Source organism: Aegilops tauschii, chromosome 1, assembly GCF_002575655.3.
Source record: "Aegilops tauschii subsp. strangulata cultivar AL8/78 chromosome 1, Aet v6.0, whole genome shotgun sequence".
Classification (NCBI taxonomy): domain Eukaryota; kingdom Viridiplantae; phylum Streptophyta; class Magnoliopsida; order Poales; family Poaceae; genus Aegilops; species Aegilops tauschii.
The window spans coordinates 4,065,445-4,072,464 of NC_053035.3; the positions used below are offsets into that span (position 1 = coordinate 4,065,445).

Below are 7,020 nucleotides of genomic sequence, written 5' to 3' on the forward strand. Positions count from 1 at the left end.
CATGCCTAGATAATCTCATAATTATTCGCTTTTCTATCAATTCACTACAAGAAATATGTCAACTTGCGACCCTCACTATTGGTCACTGAAAGGTCATTGATTTTCATTTGCGACCTTTTTTTGACCAAAAACAGATGGTCAAAAGCTGGCAGTCGTAAACTGAAATTAACGACCTTCTCTATGAGAAGGTCGTGGAATTCCACGACCAAAACAAAAGGTCATTGATTCTATGACCTTCTGTTTTGGTCGCTAACTCTCTGCCCAGGCCACGTCGGATCCGACGTGGCAATCTGACGTGGCGAAATTGCGACCAAATGAAAAGGTCGTTGATAAGAATCAGCCCCGTCCATTTCACTGCTTTAGATGGGCCGAGCCCAACAATTCAGCCTTTTTATTTTTTCTGTCAATTTTTGGTCGACTTCATGGGCCAAGCCAAATGTTGCAGCCCTTTTTATTGTTGGGCCGTGGCCTTTTTGTCTAAACAATTTCATTTTTCTTTTTTATTAAATGGGTCCACTAGTCAAATGGGTCCTAGTGCATGTAATAGTTTAACTCATGTTAGCTAGTAGTAACCTTCACAAGACAGCCTCAAACAAACCATCAAGTCAACTCATGTTTACAGCTAACAGCAGCAAGTGTATGTATTTGTTTAACTCATGTTAACTAACAGTAACCTTCACAAGACAGCCTCAAACGAACCATCAAGTCAACTCATCATACAACACATTTACAGCTAACAGCAGCAATACATCATACATCACAGAGAACGGTTCATAGAAACCGACAAACTAAACTAGAGGCACATCATAAGCTCACAAGCATGGTTGCCGCAGCAGTTTGTTTCGCCAGTAAAGACACCGACTTTCTTCCTCGACCAGACAACAGCCCAGCTCACATCCTCTACCTCTTCACAGGAGGTGCGCCACCTCGTCTCCTTCAATAGGGGGATCACCACCATGTCCACCAGCAGCCTGCATGAAGCAGAACATGAAAAGAGCAACATCTAATTAACTTGATTGCCTTGCAGATGACACACAAGATGAAGAGCACTTGGACAGAAGCTACTATACTTGTGGCTGTAATTAACCTAATCTAATCTAATGGGAACAACATCACAATTCACAAGCAAGCACCCATACTCTGGTCGAGGAAGGATCAGCAGAGAGCTCACCATGGCTGTCATGTGGCCGACGTGGAAGAGGCAGCATGTCCGTCCAAGCAGGATCAGCAGCACCAGCGGACGGGCCACTCATTGTCCTGGATCTTTGCCTTGACATTGTCAATTCTGTCGGAGGACTCGACCTCAAGTGTGATGGTATTCCCGGTGAGAGTCTTCACAAAGACCTACATCTGAATAGTTGAGAAAACAGGACAGGTCAGGCATATATGAACAAATCAAGAAGGAAACAAGACAAGAACATAAATAATATAAATCTTGCAAGTTGCAACAGATACACATAGTTGGAAATTGCAAACAAAGAAAAATAAATCAACATGGTAGAGGCGTATACAAATAAATCTACAAAGTCATGAAGCAATGTGAAGTGGAAGATCTAAACCTTAGAATAAAGGTAAACCTGCATCTTTATCTGTATATTAACAAATAATAATAGCAGAGCAGGTGTACATCAAAGACATTGACTGGAAGACAATCTGACTGTTAGTACTATGTACTTCCAGTTCAAATTAAGCAGATTTCTATGATAGGTCGATCTAAATGTAGCACATTAATTATAAGTCTAACATACAAATGCAGTACTATGTCATTTCATCAGATACAGTTCTGTGGCTGAGGATGTCACTGAAACTAAGCAGTACCCTCAAATGAAATAGTTCAAACTGCTTTGTCTATATGTCTGCTTAGATCTCATGCATCACTACGAAATACAATAGTTTCAAAACAAGATTCAGACCAGAATATGTTTACACTGTTCAAGTATACTATATGTTTACACTGTTCAAGTATACTATATGCACCAGAATGTAATCAAGTGCATATGTTGCCAGACAGAGATGCCATCTGTATATACCTGGAATCAATCACAAGGTATAGGGAGGGAATTAGTCACATGTATTCTTACTATTACTGCTAGGTTGCTAGCTAGCTGCGTGTATCCATCTAGTAAGCAGTCAAAAGTCATAACACACACCTAAAATAACTTGCATTCCACAAGAACGGCAGATCTACAATGTTTAAATTGTATATATAATTTTACTTTTTCTTGGAAGCATGCTTGGAACCCACATGTTACATATCTATGCATATATCCCCATACAACAACAGAACCAATACAGCAACTAAGCCTATAAACTTTTTGCTCCCAGCCAGCATCATGAATTTTCTCAGCTAGTACTAACTACCAAGCTGGTCACTGCCTCAGCCATACTACAGTAAGACGTCATTATATACTACTCCGTACAGTACTGGCTGATATGTAATAAACCAGCAGGGAACTGTGTGTTTTCTCCCAGCCATATCATACACCAAAAGCACAGTGCCCAGCAATGAGGTCGACATCATTGATTCCTGAAATTTTAAGTATTGTTCGGTGAACTTAACTCAAACAATAATATGTCTAAGTACGACCAGACTACAAGTGAACCTTATGATTACAGATACAGAATCTAAACACCAAGTTTAAATATTTTAAGTTCAGAACATAAATGTAATCTGATGATGTCCATCACATTCCTATGCTTCCATGATGAATTATACACTTAATAGCTACCAACAAGCATAGGCAATTATGTATGACAAACTAAAACAATTTCTGCTCAACACGTGCAGTGGGTTTAACTTTTACAATAAAGTAAATTACAAGATATATCATAAGAATTAATATCCCAAGGAGCAGATCATTGTACAGTTTTTCGTCCAACAAAACATGTATGCAGGAGCATGACTAGTGTATTCAACATATATCTGTAGCATTCTTTAGCACCTAATTATCAGCAAGAAATCAATGGCCAGATGAGCACCACCACAACAAATCGGCACTAACACTTGGTCATCGACGCGATGCCCAAGCAAGGAACCAGCTCGCACACGCAAGATGATCATTGCATACATACAAATCATGTGCTAGAAGAAAAATAATCCAAGCAGGAGCTCATCTTCTCTCTCTGTTTGATAACTAACAACCTAAATAAAATAAAATAAAAACATGACTTGTTCATACAGATCCCTCTAAAATTCCTTGGGACAAGTGCATCACATATTCGTCAACTTCGCAGTAGAAGTAGTGAGCAGAGGAAGATCGGGAGGGAGATGGAGGAGCTACCTGCCACGGTCGCAATGGAAGCAGGGGAGCAGACCCCTCCTGCCCCTCCCCCACGAGCAGGACAGGGCTGCCAGCTGGGCACGCCCCTACTCCGCCTCCTCGAGCAGGAGACCCCCTTCCCCTACTGCTGCTTGGCGCGTCGCATCACTAGTCACATCCTCATGCAAGAAGTACACAATAAATAGACAAACGGTTAGTGAGGTACATTTTCAGAGCAACAAAAGCTTAAAATTAACAGAAATACACACATCAAATGAAGTCACTAAGATACTTAAGTCCACCACATGGTGTAGAATTCTACGGTGGTATATAATTCAGTCAAACGAATGTAAACCTTGGAAACACCCTAGCCCAAGTAGTCAGATCCACCGTCCCTCAGCTCCAAAGCTTCATAGACACCTACAAAAGAGAGATGATTCAGACAAGATTAGCTTCAGACAATGATTATGATAGGAACATTGTGTCCCTTCACTAGTCATGAAGGGAGGCAAAACTTGATTATAAAGGTTGAAAGTAAAACAGTGATTGATGTAATAACAAAATGACCCACCAGTTCATGCACCGCTGGGAGTAAATTAGTTTGATGCAGTAATTTTCACTTCTTTTAGTCAGAGGTTTCTTGTAAAATCTATTTCATTTGTGTATCATTGACCTCACAGCATGTTAAATAACTTAACATCATGTTAAGAAAAATAAAGTAAAATCTAAATACAAAAATTCTACTGGTTTTTTTGAGTATTTCTCTCAGCGACCAGCAGTATTGCCATGTATACACTCTTTTCTTCACATGCAAAAAAAATGTTCACTCTTTTCTATAGCACACATCACACTACTTTTGAGAGAAGTAAGATGCTTCCATGCATGTAGCACTCCGTGATAAGTAAACTGCACTCTGTGAGAAGTAAACTGCTACTATAGTACTATAGGCTGCTAGCCTCTACGTACATGCACTTGTCTAGATAATTCCAGCATGTACATGTAAATACTCATTGCTGGGATTCTTCACAGTAGTAGACCGCTCTGGTTGCAGGCGAACAACTCGTCAGTGATAAGTCTGGAAGCCCCAGATTGGCAGCGCCTTTCAGCAAGCACAAGCCAAGCATAAGCATAACGAACCAACCGATCTGTGGATACAACCAAAAAATAGATGCCAGAGCAGGCAAGGCGAAAATCGCATGCGCCACAGCATCTGAGCGAACAAAACGCCACCTCACGCAGAATCCATATGGCATAACCTAAACCCCCAAAAAATATAGCCGAGGGGAATTCAGAAACCCCAGACAGCGCCCCTCGGACCCCTACCAGACCAGATCGGCCGCGCAATCGAAGCCAAGCCGCTGCCACACACGAGCGCGGCACCCGCTAGCCGCTACCGCTACCAGATCGAGCCGAACCGGACCGACAGCGCACGGATCGAGGAGACGGGGGATGGGGGATGGGGCGTGTCTGTACCTCGACGGTGGGGTTGCCGCGGCTATCGAAGATCTGGCGGCCTTCACGGACTGGATGGTCGCTGCCATGGCCGGAGCGGGAGCCGGAGCTGGTCTCGCATCGCGTGGCTTGGGAGGAAGCCGAGATCGAATCAGATCAGAGCAGATGGAGCGGAGTGGGTGTGCGGAATCCGGGAGCCGAGGCCGTCGAACGTCCATCTCGGCCTTCACGGGACAGTGAGTGGAAGGGGAGCCGGAGGAGGTGGGGATCCGGCTCATGGAGGAGAGCGAGTGGAAGGGGACAGCGGTGTTGGGCGCAATCAACGGGGGTGGCGGCGCACGGAGGAGGGCGCGGCTAGGGTTTGGACGAGGGGTGAGAGGGAGCTGCGCTGATTCGGGAGGGGGATGAGAGGGATGAGGGGTAGAGGGGGTGGGCGAAGAGGGCTGCCGTCGGATCCGGGCCTATCCAACGGTGGTCGATGCATGATCCGTGTGAGGTGCTCGTGGACCAATCAGAATGCAATAAAGACCTTGATGACGTTATGACCATATAAATAGGTCGTAATTGATTAAAAATAAGTTCTTTTGCATGAGAAAACCATTTTTCTTTTTTGAAGTATAAAAAATAGTTTTGTTGTGACGAACCTACCAACTCTATGTATTAGACCAAATTTTATGTATAATTGACCAAATGATTTTATGTAAAATGTTTTTGATCCACGCTTTGTCAAATTGACGGAAAAACCATTTTTCATTTTTCGAGTACACAAAATGAGTTTTTTTTTAAGGACCTACCATATATTTGTTGTAAAATTGGACCAAATCATTTTTCTAAACAATTAGGCCATATTTAATGCACAATTGACCAAATGGTTGGGTGTCAAAAGTTTTGATCCACCTCTGGTGAAAAAGACAAATTTCCGCCGATTCAGCAGGAAGCGGGTAAAATTTGAACTGCGGCTGCCTCGTAGTTTGCTATTTAATTTTTCCAAAAGTCATTTCTAGGTACAAAAGTATCTATTTAATCAGAGAAACACCAAAAAAATTCCAAGATTCAACCACTAGCTAGGAACGGTCAAGCCCGCCGTTTTGACCGCATGTTGAAACGGGCATAAAAAATTCAAAAAAAAATCAAAAAATTGGAAAACCTTCGCATTGTGTCATTATTTGTGACCAAGTTACCAAGAAAAATAATAAACTTGTAATACGGCAATTCTTTTTAAAAAGTGTTCTCAGAAATGAGCTATCATGTGTGAAGATTCATGGCTTTCAACCCAAATGATGAATCATATGGCCACATTCATGGCATAGTTTGTTCAAATGATCTCATATTATGAACAAGGGTGCATCTTGGAATTCCACACAATGTTGCCTAAGGAATTTTCATTTTCTTTGGACGAAAAAATCATTTTCCATTTTTCGAGTGCCCGAAATAAGGTTTTTTTGTGAAGGACCTACCAAATAATTGTTGCAAAATTGGACCAAATCAATTTTATAAAATACTAGGCCATATTTAATGCACAATTGACCAAATAGTTTGGTGCCAAAAGTTTTGATCCACCTCTGGTGAAAAAGACAAATTTCCGCCGATTCAGCACGAAGCGGGTCAAATTTGAACTGCGGCCGCCTCATAGTTTGCTATTTATTTTTTCCAAAAATCATTTCTAGGTACAAAAGTACCTATTTAATCAGATAAACACCAAAAAAATTCTAAGATTCAACCACTAGCTATGAACGGTCAAGCCCGCCGTTCTGACCGCATGTTGAAACGGGCATAAAAAATTCAAAAAAAATTCAAAAAATTGGAAAACCCTTGCATTGTGTCATTATATGTGACCAAGTTACCGGAAAAAATAATAAACTTGTAATACGACAATTCTTTTAAAAAAGTGTTCTCAGAAATGAGCTATCATGTGTGAAGATTCATGGCTTTCAACCCAAATGATCAATCTTATGGCCACATTCATGGAATAGTTTGTTCAAATGATCTAATATTATGCACAAGGGTGCATCTTGGAATTCCAAACAATGTTCCCTAAGGGAGTTTTCATTTTCTTTGAACGAAAAAATCATTTTCCATTTTTCGAGTGACCCAAATGAGGTTTTTTTGTGAAGGACCTACCAAATAATTGTTGCAAAATTGGACCAAATCATTTTTATAAAATACTAGGCCATATTTAATGCACAATTGACCAAATGGTTTGGTGTCAAAAGTTTTGATCCACCTCTGGTGAAAAAGACAAATTTTCGCCGATTCAGGAGGAAGCGGGTCAAATTTGAACTGCGGCTGCCTCATAGTTTGCTATTTA

The 7,020-nt window shown here is 41.4% G+C and overlaps 1 long non-coding RNA gene across 1 annotated transcript; it reads right to left on the reverse strand.

Moving 5' to 3' along the window:
• Nucleotides 1–1,492: 1,492 nt before the first annotated feature.
• LOC123494437 (uncharacterized) lies at nucleotides 1,493–4,842 on the reverse strand. Its single transcript, XR_006665762.2, has 3 exons — nucleotides 4,734–4,842; nucleotides 3,282–3,680; nucleotides 1,493–2,527 (listed from the first exon to the last, which is right to left on the reverse strand). It is a non-coding gene; the product is annotated as an uncharacterized lncRNA (long non-coding RNA).
• Nucleotides 4,843–7,020: the final 2,178 nt, after the last annotated feature.